This window comes from Nycticebus coucang, chromosome 10 (genome assembly GCF_027406575.1).
Source record: "Nycticebus coucang isolate mNycCou1 chromosome 10, mNycCou1.pri, whole genome shotgun sequence".
NCBI lineage: Eukaryota > Metazoa > Chordata > Mammalia > Primates > Lorisidae > Nycticebus > Nycticebus coucang.
This window is the reverse complement of record NC_069789.1, coordinates 86,388,464-86,409,968: the sequence shown is the minus strand read 5'-3', so window position 1 is coordinate 86,409,968 and position 21,505 is coordinate 86,388,464. Positions and strand designations below refer to the sequence as shown.

Genomic DNA, 21,505 nt, shown 5'->3' with positions numbered 1-21,505 from the left:
ATGCCTAGCTGAGATCTGCATTGGAGGTGCAGACTTTTAAAGCTCAACAGTAGGCCAATGATGTAAGATAGGAAAGGAAAAGCAGAAAGAAAAATATGGTCACAAATTATCACAATAGCTGAGTTTTTAAGTTATTATTTTTCCAAAATAATTTATGTGATAGCATGTTATGAAATCCTTCAAAGCAATGGCTGTTGTTCAGTGAAGTAAATATGATATACAAATAACCCTTGATTATAGGCAAATCAACAGAGAGACTGAAGTGGGAAGGGCTGGGGAAATCAGCTTGAATGAGCCCCAATGTGGCATGAAAGGAGTGACAGCCAAGAAAAACAAGAACACAAAGGGGCCACAGATCAAGGCTAGACTGAAATGATGATCCTCTCTACCTGACGACTTCTTGAGTGCTCCAGAGCAAAGAATCCGCCTAAGGAATGACAAGGGAACTATAAAGATGGTTTGACCTTGTTGCCTACTTAACAGTCCACATAGGGTCAAAAAAAAAAAAAAATGGTGAACCTTTCTCTTGGGAGTTACATATTTCCCAGAAACTTTGGATTTTCACAATAGCACATAGGGTCAATCTTCAATTCACAACCAAGAATGAACCAAATCCCAGACCTATGTCTCTAACCAGATGGTGGTCTCTGAGGTTCATAAGGTGAGACATCAATGGAACGTTCAGAAGGCTGGGATCACTCAGCAAGCTCAGGTGGAAAGGGCACCATGCTGGCAATCAAGAGACCTGGTCCTGGCTACACTGATTTGCTATGAGACTTCCCTTCTCTTGCCTGTGTCCCTTTGTCTTTGAAATGAGAGAATTGATGTAGATGCTTCTGAAGATTTGTCTGAATTTTAGAAAACAGATATTGGAAAAGTCCTAAGAAGCCTGAGACTGTTGTTTTCAATAAATTACTATGAATGAAACAATGAATGGTAGAAACCCACAAGATGGGGTCTGAAAGGGATGTTGGGAGGGCTGAGATCATGCAGGATTTTGTTGACAAGGGTAAACATTTGAATTTTATCTGAAGTGTAAGGAAAATTACTGGAGGGTTAAAGAAGGAATCAATACAATATTACTTTAGATTTTCAATAGATCACTTTAATTTTAGTTACAGATTAGCTGCAGGAGAAGAGTGGAATCAGCAGCAACATTGTGAGGCTTTTGCAATGGACCATGTGAGACCTGAAGATGATGGTCATAGAGGAAGGATTTGGTTACTTCTGGTTTTGTTACTTGAGCAACTAGGTATATGTGGTATCTTTTACTGAGAAGGAAGAGACTGGAAAAAGAAAAAGTTCAAGATGCCAGTGAATCAAGAGTTCTCTTTTGGACACATTATTGGAAGATTTTATTAAACTATCAAAGTAGAGATGCTGGATAGACCTCTAAGCTGGATTCCAGAGAGATGCCACAACTAAAGGTGGACGTAGGTGTCATTGGTGTATAAGACATGTGAAATCACCTGAGGTGTTAAGAGAGATGAGAAAGACTCCAGGGTTAGACTGGAGAAACTTGACTTGATAGAGGTTGAGTACAATAAGGGAAGCCAGCAAAGTAGTGCCCATTGGAATAGAAGGGAAACTTGATAAATGTGTGTCACCAAATACAATGGAATAAAGTGGTTTAAAGAAAGGAATAATTGCCTGACCATGCTGAGAGTTCAAGTAGAAAATAATAGAGATGTGATAACATGAAGGTCACTGAGGACCCCAACAAGAACAGTCTCTTTGGAGTGCTGAAGATGGAAGCCTGATTGGGTGAAAAGAGAACAGAAGAGAGAATTAGGAACAGTGACATTTTCAGTAAGTTTTGCTGTAGATGGGAGCTGAGAAATAGGACAGAAACAGAAGGGGTCCAGAGTCTGGAAGCTCAAAGTCCGTAGTTTGGAGAAGATACAGTAAAGGCACTGTCAAGGTCAAGGATATTGCTGGGGAGGGGTGAGCCCTCTGATGCTGACATTAAAGTTTGAGAGAATGCCCCACTCCCCTACTCTCTTGACCTGTGTCTTTACAGGTGATCAGATAGGTTCCTAATAGGCTTGATTGAAGGAACTCTGCAGAAGCCTCCTCACTCAAAATATCCTAGCCTATGACTTCTGACATTCTGCCATTAAAACTTCCTTCAGCTCTTTCTTCCTGATTTCCATAAGTGCTACCACCTAACCTATTAATTTGTTATCAATCATTTATACATCGGTGTGATTTAGTGATTCAGGGTCTTTCAAGTGAGACAGCAGCTGGCAGTAGTCAGATTTTAATAAACTATAGGCCACACCCTGTGAGGAAGAATCTGAAGACGGGGTCCTGGAGAATGGGGATAAGATGTACATATTGGTTGAGTACCTACTATGTGCTTAGGCTCTATCCAAGAGCTTTGCATAGGCAATATCATTTAAGATACCATCCTTTCCTCCTATTTATGGAACAGAAAGTCTTGGAAAGAAATGCCCAAGCTCCACAGCTAATGCATGATGATGCCAGAGCCTGAAGTTAGAGTTGGAGAGCCTGGGAACAGTGTCTGGAGAGGAGAAAGAGGCCTCTGAAAGGAGAAATGCAAAGGCCTGAGGTACCTCTCAGCAGACCTCACAATCCTATTCTTCCAGCTCCCTCCCCGAGACCCTCACATCGTATGTGTGGCTGTTTTTCACTCTCCTTAGGAGGTTGTACCTTGGTGAGGGTTTTTTTCCTTCCTCTGTTTTGTTTTTTTTTCTTTTAAGATAATTTAAATTTTTATTAGGTGCTCAGCAGCAGTATAAATACCCCCATTTAAATTGCTGACACACAAATCAATAGGGAAGCATTTTCCCAGAGTGGAGCCCCTGGCATGGGAGCCTCCCAGCCACATCCTCTTTCCAGAAGAGAAGGAGTTGAATAAACAGAATAGACAATTTTCTTAAACAAGCCACAGTTAAAGGAAACAGAATGGGCATTCAAAGTTTCTGGTCCCAGGCCTTTCTTTGTTTCATTTGTTCATTCCTTCTCTATCCCTCATTCCCACTACACCATCTTGCGTTTAACCTCTATGTTACCAATCAGAGTGGTGTCACTCTCACGGAAGGAGCTAGAGGAGTCAGCACGGGTGGCTGAGAACGGACCTTCTCTTGTTAAAGTGAGGACAGAACAGCATCCTCCAGCTAAAGATGAGGTGTTACAGTGGCTCTACAGGTCCCATCTACCCACCCCAAGTCCACACCCTCACTTTCTGGCTTGGAGATCTTACAGTAAAAGATGTGGTTAATTTAAAACAATATCTTAAAAGTGAATAAAATTGGGGAAGCCATGCCTTTAATTCTCTGATGAGAGAGGCAACTAACTTACATCCTACAGCATAGCACAAGATTTTATGCCCAAAGTACTCAGAGCCATGGGCCCCTCTCCCCCTAGGTACCCTGAGAGGAAGGCCAATAACAGTCTCCTTTCCAGCATCATCTCCCGCCATTCTCACCATCACCTGCACCATGGCCCAGCACTCCTGTGTCCCAGGTACATCACTTCTCCCAATTGCCTTTCAACCTGCCTTTTCTATGACTATACTGTTGCACATACTGTTCCCTCTACCTGGGGTGCTCCTTTTCTCTTCTTTGGTTGGCAAAGCCCTATGCATCCTTAATATACAGCTCACATGTCGTCTCCTTTGTGGAACTTAATGGGCTCCCTCCCTCGTAGCTTGTTCCTAGATGCCAGTGCTGCATTGTTCCACAAAGCTGGTTACCCTGTACTCCAGCCAGACTGGGAAACCCTCAGAGACAGAGAGCTGTGTCCTATTCAACTCCTCCTCCAGGCTTTAAAAAAATGACCAGCTCAGAGTAGGTCTTTAGTAGCTTGTTGAAACAGAGAATATTGGATTCCCCATTTATTCCTACACTCAACCAATACTTATTGAACACAAGCTGCATTCCAGGCTGGGAATGCAACTGCAAATGAGACAGATAAAGCCCTTGTTCTCTACTCTACTGGGAAGGAAGAGACAATAAGAAAGAAATCAAATAAATACATGCTATGTTAGCTGGTGATAAATATGATAGACAAAAATAAAGCGTGAGAGTGATGAGGAGAGCTATTTTACCCTGTTTCCCCGAAAATAAGACAGTGTCTTATTTTAAGGTGTGCTCCCAAAGATGCTCTAGGTCTTATTTTCAGGGGACGTCTTATCTTTCCTGTAAGTAGGCCTTATTTTCGGAGGATGTCTTATTTTCGGGGAAACAGGGTAGATATGACAATTAGGGTGGGCTTCTCTGTAGAGGTAACATTGGGAGCTTCCCACTGGCTGGACACAGGCTTTGTGTTGTTTTGCTAACACAGGAATGAGGTGCTGGCTGTTTCTTGTGTAGTGGCAACTCAAAGGGACTGGGGTTCCCAAGATGTCTGGCTGGGGGAAGTGGGAAAAAAGCCACTTTGTATCTATTTGGCCCACAGGAAACTGGGCCTCGGTGACATTCAGCACTAGCATACTGAAGAAGGTAGCTCAGAACACACTGAAGAAATGAAAAGACTTAGGCTGGGCATGGTGGCTCACGCCTGTAATCCCAGCACTTGGGAGGCCAAGGCAAGTGGATTACCTGAGCTCACAGGTTCAGCCAGAGAAAGACCTTGTCTCTACAAAATAGCCGGGTGTTGTGGCGAGTGCCTGTAGTCCCAGCTACCTGGGAGGCTGAGGCAAGAGAATAGCTTAAGCCTAAGAGTTTGAGTTGCTGTAAGCTGTGATGCCACTGCACTCTTCAGAGGGTGGCAAAGTGAGTGTCTCAAAAAAAAAAAAAAAAAAAAAAAAACAGAAAGAAAGAAATGAAAAGACTTAAGAGGCCTGGTGCCAAAGTCTCTAAAGGATACCCCAGGCCCCGCCCAGTACCCACAGAGATGCTGCAGAGCCCGTGGGAGCTAATTCTGTCCTCTGGGCATCTGGGCAGGACCAGCCTAATCACACCAGTGGGGAGGGGGGCAACATATGATTAAACTGCAAGGTGCAAGGTGCAAGGTAGTGAAGTTGTGATCTTAGTTTTGTCACTTAGTACCTAGTGCTTCCTCAGAGAAGTCACTGAGGCTCTATAGTTTAGTGCTCCCAGCTGTAAAACAGGAGCAATTAACAATAGCCATTTTGCTTACCATTACAAAGGATTTTTTGGATCAAATGTGATCTATGTAAAATATAAAGCATGAGGGAAAAAATGCAGGCAATTATCATTTCTACCAGAGAAAGGGAATAAACAGTTGAGTACCTATTAAATACCAAGGTATTTAAGTTTTCACAAAGTTCTTAAAGAGGTGTTATTATTCCCATGTTAAAGATTAGAAAATGGAGGCTCAGAGAGGTTAGGTGACTTCACCAAGGGAGCACAGTTGGCAGGGCCAGGACCTAAGTTCAGGTTTACCATCTCTAGAACTCATGCTCACTGCAGCCTCATGTCTATAGGATGGATTCTCAGTCCTGAATCGCCTCACCTAGAGCTGTGATATGCCTGTCCCCAAAGTGTCCCCTGCTCAGCCCCTAATGCAAGAGCTAAACACTAACCTTTAACCAAGCCTGCTCTGGGGCTCCCAGGCCTGCTCTGGGGTGCCCACGCCTGCCCTGCTCCCAGTGCGTTTATTATGGGATGAGTCTACCTCTTGGCTTGGCTCACCACTGTGCCTTACAAGTTGTGGGTGTCTCTAAAGCACTGAGCAGCCCACCTGTGTCTTTTGCTGACACTTACTGCTGTCTCAGTTTATGACTAAGAGCAGGGATCTGTCTTGGCTGCTACTGAGCCACCCTGCACCCCTGCCGACGCTACCTCCCCTGCACCCCTGATCTTCTGGTGGCCCTAACTACGGTTGGTGCTGAATGTATGGCCTCACAGCTGAATGAGAACCCTCAACAGAAACAAATTGGACTTTTCTGCCTCTGCCCTCCATTCTCCTGCCCAGCTGGACCCATCATTTGAGAATCCATTACGAGAATTTCATTTTGCATGATGGCAGATGAGAGTTAAAAGAAGTGACCCACAAGGGATGGGTGGTTATAACTTTGGCCCAGATAATCCCCAAAGGGAATAAGCCACAAAGTGAGTGAGGTTTTTGTGGATAGATGAGAACTGACACTACCTTCTGAGATTGAATGAAGGGAAATGCATGTAAGAAAACTCACTTGCTTTGCACTTGGATTCTTTTCTCATTGTGAAGGAGTTAGATGAGGCTTCATTGAAAAAACAGAATGATTCCCCAAAGGAGGGAGAGTAGCAGTGGCAGCACGGAGATTCAGATAGAAATAGTGACTGCTCCATCTTCCTTGCACCTGACCTCTGTGGTTCAAAGTGAGCTTGTGAAGACTATGGTTCTCTAGGCATCTCGTATCACTCTCTGGCAGCAGGGAACCTGGAAGGTCTCTAAGTGATGCTCAGAGACAGCATGGTCATTAAGTGCGCAGAATCCCTAGGTTCAAATCCTGACTCTAGCATTTGTTAAGTGTCTTCAGGCAAATTTTATAAATTTTGTGCCGCAGCTTTTCTTCCTATAAAATGGGGGTAATAATAGCACCTCACGCCAAAGGTGACCGTATAGATTCAATGCACATATAGACTGTACAGATTTAGTTTTTATGCATGAAGTACCTAGGTCATCGCCTGACAGTTTTTATCACATACACATTGGTGGTTATTATGCTACTGAAAAATAGACACGGAGCTATTTTTGGATCTAGCTGGTGATTTGTGAGCCCAGGAGCTCCTAAACATCTTCAGATCAGACCTTGGGTAACCACTCACCACCGCTGCCAGAAGGCTCCTACTTCACTGCCACGGGCGAGTTGCAGAGACCGCCCCTGAAGTGAAATGTAAAACTTCAGGATTGAAAAGCTACTTTCTCTTTCTCACTGTTTTTTGCCACTGGCAAATGATCCCTTAACATTTGACCTTAAGAAGTTAAAAAGAAAAAGTCAAAATAGTTCAAAGAACAGGAGCAGAGGCCCTGCCAAAATTTCCCACCGCCACAAAGTTAGGGAATACCAGGTGAGACCCTGTGTCCCTGTCTGCCAAAAGTGGTCATCAGAGGCCCATGGGACCCCACCGAGAAATTATGAGAGTGATGGAATGGGTGTGCGTGCAGAGAGAGAGGTCTGCACTGCTCACTGTCCCCGGGTGCTACCAGGGTCTAGGAAGAGGTTCCTGCTGGGATAGATGGGAGACACGGCCAGGGAAGCCCCCTCAGGCCCTCTTGGGGAATTTCCTTCCTTGCCCTCCTACTCACCAAGGATGGCTGCCTGAGCCTTTCATTCTCACTAAATTAAGCTGATAAAATACAAATGAAAAAAGGGATGGGGGTAGGAAGAAGGGTACGGCGCACTCTTACTTTGCATTTTAATAACGTGGGCACTGTGCCTCAGACCATTTTTAATAAGAGATTGCCTGATAGTCATCTCCTCTCACCCTACTCAGTGTGTATCAGGCTCCAGATCAGCAGCACCCTTTCCTTGCCTCCAGAATATTCCATCTCCTCCTTGGAGGGAGGGTGACTGGAATGAAGCCCAACCCCTTGGCATGACCTCTTGAGGGTCGGTCTGGAAGGGCTTCCCTGGTCACCCAAAGACATACCCCAGGAAAATGGTGCCCCAGGTCGGCTGCACTGATGCCTCTTGTCTTTCCAGGGAGCCAGTTATGAGGACACAGACAGGCCCCCACCACAAGGGGAACTCCATGGAGATGAGAGCCATCCTACTTGGTCAGCCAGCCCTCCCAGAGCTCCAGCTCAGAGGCCTTGCAGCTCAGAGAAGAGCTGGTGGCTGTATGAGAAGAGAACGAGGCTCCTGTCCCCTGCCTGTCTCCAGAATGCACTTGTTCCAGCAGCCAGCCTCAGACCACCCGGGGATTCCCTCGCCCCAGTTCAGAGAGGATATTTGTCAAAGCAGCCTGTGCTCCCAACCTCTGCCCTCAGAATGCACCCCTCTGCCACAGATGCTCCCATCAAGTGAGAAAGAACTCTACAAATTAAAGACCCTCTAAGGGTCTAAGTAAGGTCTGCTATGGGCTTCCGCAGAAAATGACATCTCATTGAACCTGTGCAGCAATACTGAGAGGCAGGAACTATTGACCCTATTTCATGGATGAGGAAACTGAGGCTCAGAGACATCCAGTGATTTCCCCAAATCTGCACAGCTAGTAAGTGGCAGAACCAAGATTTGAACTCTTGCCAGGCAGAGTTTTATCGCGTTTCTGCCTGCCCAGCATGAAGGCAGTAGGAGAAGCAAGGTCGGAGGAGACACTCAGGGGGTGGGGCCTGTCAGGCCGCCTTTGCAGTCACAGCCCATCTGGAGCTCCGAGGAGCAGAAACCTGGCAGCTTCTGAGGCAGATGAAAAGGCAACCTTCCTCCAATTGTTTTATTTAAAGCCAGACTCCTGACTGTTTGAAACCGCTTGGTTTTGGCAGTGCTTTTTCCTTTTCTCTTTCCTCACTGCTTTTAAACAGCCCTCTGAGATAAGGAGAGCGCACCACTGCTGGCCGCCTCCCTGGCAGATGCTCGGAAGACCTCTGCCCCTCACGCCCGGGGCCGGCTCCAGAGCCGCGTGGGAGCAGGAGGGCGCACTTGCTCCCTGAGGCTTCTGGGCTGCAGAAAGGCAGGCAGCCTTGCATTGATCAGCACCTGAAGTACAGATACAGATGAAGTCTTTTGCTTTTATGGTGAGTTTTGCCAGCATTAAACTTCATTTATATCTCTATAAATATATATGGCTTTGAACAGCAGGCTTTACAGCTTGGTTTATAAGTTCTACCTCTCTGTGGCATACCCTGGGTCACCGTGAGGAGAAGGTCCCTTTAGAGATGGCCCTGGCCTTTGCCCTTTTCAGTATGACTATTTATTGTCAGGGCTCTCATTTGGTGTTCAGGGTCCTGTCCCTCTGCCCAGCTGGCCACCTTGGCCTCCCTGTACCAAGGCAGATGTGGGCTCTCTAGGCCTGCCTTCCCCTCTGTCTGCAGGAGTCTTCACCCCTGGTTCACAGCTGGCCAGGTGGTTGGGAGGAGATACAGAAGCCACCAGGCTATCAGCTGACTTGCTCTCCACACCTGTCCCTTGGCCAGAGCACCACTGCTGACCTTGGTAGTGATAAGCTCACGAGGGATGTCAGGCAGCACTTAAACAGGACAGACTGGTAAAAATTGGCTTATTAGGGGGTATGTTTTACAGAAATCGGTTCAGAGAAACAAACACAAATGCCGGCACTCAGTGGCTACAGGGTTTACAATACTTCATGAGGCTGGCGGTAGCTTCTGTTTCCATGCACTTGGTGAGATAAATTCAAGGTAATCTATATAAACTCAAGCCTTTGAAATTGCACACCATAAAAAAATTCAAACAATTACTCTAGCCCAGCCAGGAGGTGGCTATTAAATGTTCTTCTTATGGAAAACATAATTATAAAGGAAAGGAAAATGTTTCATAAATAAAACTCAGAAAGGTAGGAGAACCTGGAGGGAGGAGAAGTAGAAGAAAAGGAAATCTAAAGGTTCATGGTCCCCAGCTGAGTGAGGAACAGGGCTCACAACTCCACTGTCTCCTTCAGGCTTGAATTAATTTCAGTCTGGTACAATTTCTAGGTAATTAATTGGCAAGAGGATCTTTCAGGTATTTTTAAATATCAGCCTGCCGGGCTCTCAGTGCTAAAAGAGTAGAAGAAAACATAGCCAACACATGCTCCTAAAATCAAGGTGATATAAAACAAAGGCCAGCCCAACCCATTAACACTTGAGAATATAAAATCCAGGTCAGCCCAGATAATTGTTAGCTTGTTAAAATACTGAGTTCCCAGGCTGCACCCAGTCTCTAGGCCAAATTAAATACAGTAGAACCTCCATAGTTGACCACTTCCCTAAATGGACCACCTCCTTAAGTTGACCTAATTTTCATAGACTGGACAGGCACCCATGTACATACCCTATTTCCCCGAAAATAAGACATCCTCCAAAAATAAGACCTACTTACAGGAAAGATAAGACATCCCCTGAAAATAAGACCTAGCGCATTTTGGGGAGCACACCTTAAAATAAGACACTGTCTTATTTTCAGTGAAACAGGGTATCAGTACAGTAGACCTAGTTCTTTATGTTGACCACCTTGGTATCTTGATCAGTCCTTTGGGTTGTCAACTTACAGAGGTTCTACTGTAGCAAGTAGCACAATGTTCATAAGAGGGCGTGTTCCATGCCAGGCACTGCCCTAGGTACGTTGTAGTCATATCCCATTAATTCTTATAAGAACCCCTTAAAGAAGACAGGTTGGTCTCTATAGGCTTTCGGGAGGTGAGGAGACTTCTGATGAGGAACCTCAGATTAAGACAGGTTAAGTAATTGTCCAAGGTCACAGAGCTAGTACTTGATGAGGCAGGAATTTGAAGTCAAGTTTTCCGTTAATAACCCCCCAGGTCTTACTTCTTGGGTTCTGTGGCCCAGGGTGTGACTAGCTAAGGCTAAGCCACCAGCAGCAGCAAGCAAACAGAGATCTCAGGCTCGGTTGCAAACAAGTTTGGTTCAAATTCAGCCCTGCAACCTACTGGCTGTGTGGCTTCAGGCAAGCTACTTAGCCTCTCGGAACCTCTCAAGAGCTTTCTCTCATCTGTTTGTTCTTTTTCTATGGTCTTCATGGAAGAAAGGAATGATATCAACTCATGTTTGTTCCTGACCAGGGTCTCCCTTTCTCACTTGGCTGGAGAAGAATGTTTTCTTTGCCAACATTTCTGCTACGTTGTTATGTGGATTAAATAAGAGAACTTACGGGCAATGTGTAGCATGTTGGCCCCCACACAGTGACCACCAATAAACATGAGAGCCGCTACATTGCAGTCTTGTATAGTGCCTGACATATCATGAACACTCCATAAATCAGAGTAGTTATTACTATTAAAAAGGAAACAAGCATGAGAATTCTTGTACTTAGGTTAAGCAGACTCAAGTCAACTTAGGTTGAGCAGACTCAAATGCAGAAAGTTTTTGAAGAGCACTACTATGTGTCAGGCCCTGTGCTGGGCTCTTCCAACTCTTGTAAACTAGGTAATGCAGGTGGAGAGGCAGGAAGTTTTCATATATAAAGACAAGCAATAATGCAAGATGTAAAATCCCTCTAAAGATGCTTGAGATGAATCACAGGGAAGCTATCATTAATTGCCAAATATGGTAAAGCCTTGGTAAGTTGACCATCCAAGGGACTGTAACAAACTGGTCAACATATGGAGGGGGTCAACATAAGGAACTAAGCGTACTGTACTGATACATGTGGTGTGTATGAAATGTCTATGAAAATTAGGTCGACTTAAGGAGGAGGTCAATGTATGGAAGTGATCATCTATGGAACTTCTACTACAAATGATAAAAGCAATATTAAAGAACCATATAAGATGCAGGCTTCGAACCTGGGTTTGAGTCCATGCTCTACCTCTTCTTAGCTGTAAAAAGCTGAAAAAGTCATTTAGCATCACTAGTGCTTTAGTTTCCCTGTCTGTAAAATGGGGATAACAGGCTATGTCCTAATGTTTTAGCCACTAAATGATATAAAGTCTTTGAAATGTTCATTTATAGTGATAATTATTTATTGAAGGCATACTCTGTGCCAAATGCTTGTCTGAAGCTCACAGTAAGTACTCAGTAAATGTTGGCCCAGATTCCAGCCCAGAGATGTTGCTAGGCTGTTGTCAGTGTTAATCATGTTGGGTTGATAATGTCTTGGGATCAATATTCTAGGCCTCCCTACCTTTGTCTCCCACATACTGTGTAGCATAAGGAAGACACATTCAGATTAAAAGAACCACAAATTCCTCCTGGGTCCTGGTAATAAACTTATTGAATTATCTATGAACAGAGTGTGAGATGTTATTAGATGAGCCAAGTCAGGGTGCATTTGATGGAACTCTGCTCTAAGACAGAGATCCCTAGGAAATCAGGCTAAAATCCTTCAGCAAACTATAATGAGTCTGTTGGCTTATTTATCCCTGCCCCCAGACTCCTTCCCTCATTATGAGGTCTCATCTTATAATACATAACCCAGAGACATGCCCCACCTTGGTGAGGCTGCACCCCTCTGCCTGCTGCTCCCTCTTTGGAATAAGATTGGGGCACTTCATGGGAAGAATAAGGGAGAGTTTAGGATCCAAGTTCACTTAAACCGTGTCTGTTGTACACATTAACGGTGAAGGTCTGAATATAGGAGATGGACCCAATTCAATTCACTTGCACCAGTCCCCTGTATCCTCCTTGATTTTCCTCCAGGAAGCCATCTTCTTGGACTTCATAGGGAAAGGGAACAATATCAACCCAAGTGAGTGCCATGACCAAGAAGTCTCCCTTTCCCTGTTACAGAACAAAGCCGAGGCAGAGATAATGAGCCAGAATTAAAGGAGGGAGAGAAGAAATGACCCAAGCTGCCATTGATAGGTGAATGGATAAACAAAATGTGGTGTGTATATAATGTATGTGTATACTTGCGTGTGTTTGTGTGCATGTGTACACACACAGTGGAATATTATTCGGCCAAAAAAAAAAAAAAGAAATTCTGATACGTGCTGCAACATGAATGAACCTTGAAGATATTTTGCTAAGTAAGATGAGCTGGATACACAAGGAAAAATACTGTGTGATTCGCTTATATGAGGTACCTAGAGAAGTCATGTGCAGAGACAGAAAGTAGAATGATGCTTGCCAGGGGCTAGGGAAGAGGACATGCAGAGGTAGTGTTTAATGGGTACAGAGATTCCGTCTGGGAAAATGAAAAAGTTCTGAAGATGGATGGTGATGATGGTTGCACAACAATATGAATGTACTTATTGCCGCTGAACTATACACTTAAAAATGGTTAAAATGGGAAATGGGAAAAAAGGAGGGAGAGAAAAGAAAGCAAGGTTGTCTGCATTTCCTTTGCCAACTGGCATATCGATAACTTGCTGTGTTCAAAATTTATCAATGCAGTTCTAATTCAAAGTCATTCTCTAAGGTAAAAATGTAGTAATTTTTTTATTATTAATAAATGGCTGGAAATAACTTTTGAACAACTCCATTCCAATTCTCCCATCCTCACTAAACTTACTGTTAAGAAGATGAAAATATCTAGTTAAGTTGGGATCTCATCTTATCTTTGTTAACATAGCCTATAATCAAGATGAGCAAAGGTGTATCCCTTCACTTCTGCCAAATCATTACTGGAATTGGTTTGGTGGACATCATTCAACTTCTGTACTCCTGCACCAGGGAATCCTCTCTTTGGCTACCTTTTAATTTGCCGTGACCTGGTGGCTTGGCAACCTATGTGGCACTCCATGAGATCCCAGGTGAGAGCGATGACTCAGGAGCCTTCTCCTAAAAGAGCTGGGGAGGGGCAAGGCAGGCATCAACGGCATTCTCTGCAGCAAGTGAGCCCAGAATGGGGCAGAGCCCTGGAAGCAGGTGCTTTAGCAAAGTTTCCAAGCAGAGGGATGCAGAGGACAAAGTAACCCACTGAACATGGAAAAAGTTCTGTGATCTACCTGGGAACATTTTGAGGTCTCCTGAAGAATCTGACTTATGATTGATCTGCCAGAAAATCTAATGTCCTTGTTGAGGACCCATGTGCAAATAGTGCACAAAATGCTCCATCTTGTTCTTAAACTAGAGAGAAGGTGGAAGAGAACTGGATGGGCAAAGTGTCAGGGCTGGTGATGTCCATACGTGTTTGTGAGCAGCTATCCTGCATGCACGCACACACACATATATATTCACTAAAGTCATCAAAACCCCCCGGTGACACTATTTCTTGTTAGTGGTAAAGTGGAAAGAGTACGTCTTCACACAGCCAACAGCCCAGGGTAAATGGAGACATCTCTGGTGGAGCTAATATGGTGGATGGGTCTCTGCAAGTGACTTCTGACTCTAAAACCACTGTTAAATATGGAGGAGCGGGAGGGGCTTCTGCAGGAGGGGCTGGATTTCAGGGCATAAGCACTATCACAGTGAACTCTCTTCTCTCTGTCTCTGCTAAGCTACGTGGGTATTCTCAGCTCACTTTCCTGGAGCCCAGATGGAGTGACTCATGACCAGCCACCTGAATACTGGATTCCAAGTTTTTTCTTTTTTATTATTGAGATGGAGTCTCACTTTGTTGCCCTCTGTAGAGTACTGTAACATCATAGCTCATAGCAACCTTAAACTCTTGGGCTCCATTGATTCTCTTGCCTCAGCCTCCTTAGTAGCTGGGACTATAGGTGCCCACCACAATGTCCGGCTACTTTTTTGTTGTTGTTTTGTTTTGTTTCGCTGGCCTGGGCCAGGTTCGAACCCACCAGCCCCGGTACATGTGGCCAGCGACCTAATCACTGAGCTACAGGCACCCAGCCTGAATTCCAAGTTTTTAAGACAAATTTCAATATCATCTCTGTGAACCACATCATCAAATAACTCAGGTCAGCTCAGAGGCAGGTGCCTACAGGGGCTTCTATGGTTTCTAATTGGATTTGAGTGTTGGCTTCCATACACATAGTTGAAATGACCATCTGAATTTCCAACACCATGACTTTAAACTGGGGTGCACCCTCTCTGCTACCCACCCTGTAACAGTGACCTCATCACCCTGAGATGTTCTTTTAAAAAGGTCTAGGGCCTACATGACACATCCATTAAGTGATACATTTAGCAACACACGCTATGGGGATAGAAGTTACAAAGTGATGGGGTTGAGGGAGAGAAAGGTTGATGGGAAAGAAGCATAAGGGTACTTGTGTAAATCTTATTTGGGATGGGGCTAAATAGGTGTACATAATTGTCAAAACTTATCTGAATTCTTAAGATCAGTGCATTTTTATTATATACAAACTATACCTCAATTAAAAAAAAAAGTAACCATGGCCCTTTCCACATAAAATATGGCAACCTATGGCCATGGAGAATAGAGCAGGATAGGCTGACCTCCTGCTTCCTTCCACATTTCCCTACCATCTCAATCTTCTGAGGTCCCAAAGCATCCCAGAAGTCCCCTCTGCTCCATGGAGGAGGTTGGACATGAGAATATGGCAGCTTTCCAGAATGCTGGCCAGATGTGAGAGCTAAGGCTGCTGTAAGAGTGCTTTATATGTGGGACTGTTTTGTGTTCAGTTTCCCACCCCGCTTCTAGTCAGAGTTCACCCCTTCCTTCTCCTTAGTCATCTTCCTCAGATGCTGAGCCACAGAAGACACAATGAAGGTGGTCCCAGAGATGACTCATAGGTGACCAAAGTTACCACACACCTAAAGCCAAGACATGTATGGCAACATGGCCCAGGAAGGACGCCCCAGGAAGGATGCCTTCAGCTGAGATGTCTGGGGCAAGATAATGTGGCAATTAGGCATATAACATCAGTTCAGCCTGGAGGGCACCAGCCCAAGGCTCTGTCTTTGCAATAAGCCCAGAGAGCTTTTCACCTGGCTCCTGGCCATTTTCTTACTGAGAACTGAAAGCCAGCAGCACCTCCAGCCTTCTGGCTGATTCTCATTCTTCACCAGGGAGAAGCCATTGCTCCATACTGAGTTCACTGAAAGGCTTTGGCTGCAAATGTGCCCACTGGGGAGCAATCCATCCCTTCCTTCTTGCACATGAGCATTTTTGCTCTTCACAGGTGACAGAATATTAGCAGATCAGAAGTTCTATTTCCGCTTAGGCTACCCTCTAAACTCATACTTTAAATGTCTGTGTCTCTCCATTTATAAAATGTGGCCAATAATATCGCTAAGCACTTCTTTCTGAAAGAATTTAAGAGCATTAATGAGATAATGGTCATTAAGTTTGGTGACTTCAGTAATAAATGGTGGCTTTGGACAGGGTCTACTGCAAGGGTATGATTTTTTTTTTTAAACCTTCAGGGACATGTCATACAAAAATCTATCTACTCATTTGTTCAAACTGGAAGATTTCAAGGACAGAAGGATTTGGGAGAGTTGAAATATTGAATGAGTCAGTGTTCGGTGTTTCTGACGCTCCGCGTTTGTCTATTTCAATCTTTTTTCCCTAGCACTACAACCTCTGACTTCACTCTCTTTTCTTCGCTGCCTTCTACTTCCTGTCATTCAAGGGAGATGCTAAGGTTTCTGGATCCAATGCTAAGCATAGTAAAAGCAAAACAAAACAATGGTGCAAAGTGGTGCCATTTCACTCAGCACTATCAGAACTAGGTCTCTCACCCAGAATGCTCCCCATTCAGAAGCATAGAGTATTTTCTTCATCTTAAAGGAAGAGGCCGGGACGCTGAATTAAAAGTAAGACAAAGAGTAACCACACCTGGGTTCATTCACCATTGGAAAAAGCGAATCACTCCCCAGCCCTCATATCTCCCTTGCCTGTAATACACTTGAGGAAAGTGGCCAGAACCTGAAACAGAGTCCAAATCAAGGCAAGACTTACTCTTACAAGAAGCCATGTCTCTTTAAAGTTCCCCGTAGGATGCTGGCTCCATGGAAACCTGGATGATTTAAGGAAATGCTCAACACCACTTGTTGAGTGACACCCCCAGGGGGTATGAACAGGACAGAAGGGGCAGGGACACGTAGGTAGTGTCTTCAACCCAAACTAAGGCAGATTCGGGCATTGAACATACTTCAGAGATTCAGGAAGCAGGAGAGACAGCGCAGTACCTTACAAAAAGTAGTAGCAGTGAAGGATGAAGTGATAATGAGCTTCTGTTCGTGGAGCCCTCCGTGCTGGAGGAGGGCACAGTACCACCTCAAGCCCTCTGGAGTCTGGGACCATCTCAGTTCTTTCTGCTTCCCTCGATGTATGGAGGCAGCCCTTTCTTCTAGGCTATTTTCCACTGTCAGATGCCTCAGAAAACAGACTTTGTCATCTTTCCAACCACTCATAACCAAGGTTAACAGAAAAGTGGAGGGCAGGTCCTACCTCCTTGCAAATGTAGTCTAATTCACTTCTGCTGACCTCCGCCAAGCTCAGGACACCTGTACTTTCCTACTACCTGGAAGTCAGAAGGACCTCAGCCCCACAGCTGCCCCAGTCTGAGGCTAACCTGTTGCACCTGCCCACTTGCCCTGGGTTCACACAGGGAGAGAGAGTAAAAGGTCAGGTTGGGCTCTCTCCACAGCAGGAACTCAGAGAATCCTGGGGAAACTGACATTTTAAAAGCCAGCTCTCTCAAGCTCTCAAAGGAGCATAACTTTTAACTCTACCTCCACTCCCAACCCCCTCCGCTCCCCCAGGCCTCCTTTGCAACACTTTCTCACCATGGATGGCTTGTGGGGAGAGAGTTAAAGAAGGTGCACGACTCATTCTCCAAGCCTTCCTCTTATCTACATACAAAACGAACAGCCCTACATGGAGACACGCAGAAGCCACCGGCGATTTAGCTCAGCGCTCACCTGTCTTATGCAACAGCACACACACGTACACACGCACACCCACAAGGCCGGAGTCCACATCCCCCTTTAATTCGGTAGACATAGTTTTGCGCCTTTCTTTTCCCTACGCAGAACCGGCTCTACGGGCAGCCGAGAGATAGATGTAACCTCAGTGCCAAATGCCTAGTAGGAACCCACAGTCACAGGAACAGAAACGCATCTCATAGCTCTCCTTGGTGCTGAAATCACGTTAGCGAGGAAATCAAACGAGCGAGTGCTCTGGACTTACCCGGGCTGGGGGTGGGCGGCCGGGAGCCAGAGGAGCTTCCTGGGAAGAGAATTCCCGTCCGTTCAGGCGGGAGCCAGCTGACACGCTCACCTACGGAGCCCACCTCTCTCCCTTCTCGTCCCTTCCTCCTTTTCTGGGAGGCAGAGATGAGGCTCCACGAAAGAAATGAAACCCAAGCTGGCAGGGCGACGGGTGGAAGGAGAAAGAGGAGGCGACCAAAATAAGACCAAAAACTCAGGTTGTTTCACTCCGCTAGTGGTAATTCCTTGGGTCAGGGAGGACCCCGCTTCTCTCACTCTCTCTGGGTCTGCCCCTGTCTCTGTCTCTGCGTGTTGAGCCAACAGCCTTAGCACAGTCGGTTCCTGCCTCTGACGTGAAAGGAGGAAGCCTGGGACTGCTTTGCTGTCTCTCTCTCTCTCACGCGCTCTGTCTTTTCCCCTCTTGCTGAAATTTCAGCAGCAAGATATTTTTTTTAAGCCTCCGTTTTTCCATCCCCCTACGAGCAGCCCCCTAGTGGACGCAAAAGAAAAGCATTCTGAGTCCTCTTTCGTGCAGATTGGGGCGAGGGAATACTCCTTGGCCCTACAAACTCCTGGTGGCTCCAGGGTCCTGAAGAAAACACAGACTTCCCTCAGGCTATCCCAGGGAGAAAGAGAGGAGCTTTTGCAGACCCTTTGCTTAGGATGATAGAAATTAGGGTTACATAGAATGGGGCAGTGTTGAGACAGTTTGTTTTGGAGCAAGGTCAGTTGTTGAGTTCCCAAGGGGTTTAAGGTCCTGGCTCAGCAGCCTCCACAGAGTCAGGCTGTAGAGCAAGGGGAGTTGTGTGTATTCTGCACAGTTTGGGGGAAAGGAGTGCTTACAGAGGCAGGGACATAGGCAACCAAGGAGACAGTTTCTCACTGGCACCTCATCCAGCCACATAATATGGCTTTTTCCAATGCTGGCAAGAAAAATATCTGGGAAGATATGGCTTGAGATCATCTCAAAAATAGAGACAGAAGTGACCTTGAAGAGCATCCATGGAGAAACTGGGGGGGAACCAAGGGGCCTCCCTGCTCAAGCTAACCCTTGTTAGCTCCGGAGGTAGCTAACCCTTCTAATGCACATTCTCAGCCTTGGGGAAGAGTCCTTGTGCCTACATCTACAAACTTGAATCCTAGTTTCAGACTGCCGCTCACTGACTGGACATTGTGTTTCTCTATGGCTCAATTTCACTGTTTGTAAAATGTGGATAATGCTGCCCCCTCCCTACTGAATAGAAATGCTGAGGGATTGGAATGAGGCAGAGACACAGAACCTCAGGGCTGGCAGGGAATTTAAAAGTAATCTTATCCAAGCATTCTTCTTATATTTGATTTACCCCTGGCAAACAATAATAGCTAACATTGATAGAGTACTCACACCAGGCACTGGGCACTGTGGTAAACCCTGACAGGTAGTCGCTCATTTAAGACATATAATAATCCTATAATGCAGATACTATTGTTGCCATTCTATTGACTAGGAAACCGAGGCACAAAGGGATGAATTAATTTTCTCAAGATCCCATCATTAGTGAATATCAGGGATGGGTTTTGATCATGGGCCATCTGACCCTGGAATTTCCTCTTGTAACTATCATGTGAAATAAGTGTACACTTCCAAAGGGACAACACCTGAAATAAATGGAAGAGCAATTTCTAAATTGTTATAATAAAGTTATATGCGGCTGAGTTTTTTAAATAAAATACTTACATCTATTGGTGCCAAACAAACTGTGGAAACTGCTCTTACTTATGAGAGTCTCCTAGGAAAAGTAATCCTCTTTGTGATTTGAGTAGTTTCACATATATGACACTGGTTGTAAATCTCAGGAAATTGGAAACTACTGGGCTTTAACATCAGTTTAAAAGACACATCACCTGATTTCTGTACCAAAAGCAGGTGGTTGCCCAGTGCCCAGTGCACATTGCAGAGATGAGGCTAGTAACATGAAGAGCTGAAATGTCGCAAGGCACTCAGCTAATAAGCACTCAGCAAGATATTGACATTTTCTTCAGAATCCCAGAATTATGAATTATTTGCCTAATGTGGCTTACTTTTTCCAACTTCCTTTGGATCAAAAGAGAAAAAGGACTGGGCAAAGATGGGATGTGGTGGTTAACAAATCACGGTCTCTGTCCTCATGGAGTTTGCCGTTCCTCAAAGGGGATGGGGGTCAAGAAACAGACCAGTACAGTTGAAGAGCCACATGCTGAGACTTGGGCAGGTGCACAGTAATTAATGAGCACATGGGAAATAAAACTAACATGATCCTTGAGGGTGCAGAACTTCTGGAGTATGGCATCTAAGCTGAGGCTTGAAGAATGAGAAGTTCTCTCAGCTGAGAGAGAGTTACGCTGCAGGTGCAACAAGTACAGACCCCTGGAGGTGAGAGAGAGCCCGGTGTGAAATATTGCAGGTGTCCTCAAACTTTTTAAACAGGGGGCCAATTCATTGTCCCTCAGACCATTGGGGGGCCGGACTATAGTTTAAAAAAAAAAAAGCTATGAACAAATTCCTATGCACACTGCACATATCTTATTTTGAAACAAAATGGGAACAAATATAATCACACCGCCTCGTGTGGCCCGCGGGCTGCAGTTTGAGGACCCCTGATCTAAGGGAAGCATCAGCCTTCCATTTACAAGTGGGGAAACCAAGGCTCAGAAGCTAAGTGGCTCACTCAAGGCCAAATGTCTGGTAAGTACAGAACCCAGATCAAATGTGTATCTGTCTATTTGAGTTTAAATTCACCGTGTTTGTGAGGCACCGTGATGTCTTCTCTCATCACTTAGAGATGTATACACAATTTAACAGGTATTTCAATGGCACACACACAGTGACTGACTGAGAATGTGGCATCTACAAGGAGGCCGGGAGTGTGATTCAGCACCATCATTTGGGGCCACAAGAAGGCAGTCATCAGTACATAAAAAGGAAGGCCTCTGAATACTAGAATCATCTCTGGTGGGTGTGAATGTACTGAAAAGTGGGAATATTTCACAAGTATCATGATATTAGAGTCTTGCATTTGAAAGAGGGATGAATCAGAAAGGACTGAAAGAGAGGTTCAGATGAAGAGAGGCCAGAGGAGGGAGAAATCCTTCTGCATGGGAAGGGCTCTGGGAGACTTCACATGGGAAGTGGCCACTCCTTCGGGCCGTAAAGAATGTGGACTCAGGAAACTGTGCTTCATTACACCCAGACACTCAGAAATTTTATACACAGGAAACATGAGCTCAGTCTTGTCTTGAAGAATAGTGAGACTTTGATAAAAGGGAGAGTAGAAGATCACTGGAGGCAGAAAGATGTGAAATTTCAGAAGATTGTCAGGTTTGAGAAGAGTGGAGGAAAAGTGAGATTGATGGATGGATTTGGTTTTGGACATGCCAAGATATGGGAAGGTACAAATGTATGTTGTAATAGCTATATCTAGACAGTGTTTGGAGCAGATATCTAGACAGACAGTTCTGTATGAAATGAATCATTGCTGTATCATCTTGTTGATGATACAGATGTGGAGCCCATTTACACACACATGATGGCTGCTGCATAGAGACCATCGAGAAGAGAGAAAACTAGGAAGAATGAGGACAGAATCCCAGTGGTGTTCCCTTGATGCCTACATCAAGTTGTCTTTAGTCCTAGTGGCTATAGGTACCCAGGAGATAGCCACAAAATACTTGATTATTGATTGGCTCATAATAATATCCCAAATGCAGAGTTGAAGATGACATTGAGACTGGGGTCATTTGTGAGTTCCTTAGCTTCTGATCCATGCTCAAAGATAAGGCCCCTCTGTCACAATTTCTTCTTTGGATGCTGATCATCACTGCCCTGGAGTTTTGTTTTTCACCCAGACTCCAGCCCCCAAATCCTCTCCATGTTGTT

The 21,505-nt window shown here is 45.1% G+C and overlaps 1 protein-coding gene across 2 annotated transcripts in view; it reads right to left on the bottom strand.

The window, feature by feature from the left end:
* Window positions 1–17,949, bottom strand: part of TNR (tenascin R) — a 432,007-nt gene extending 414,058 nt beyond the window's left edge. For both annotated transcript variants that reach the window (XM_053607624.1, XM_053607627.1), the window contains exon 1: window positions 17,591–17,949. The gene's annotated coding sequence lies outside the window, so the exon portion shown is untranslated. The remainder of the gene's footprint in view (window positions 1–17,590) is intronic.
* Between the last annotated feature and the right edge of the window lie 3,556 nt (window positions 17,950–21,505).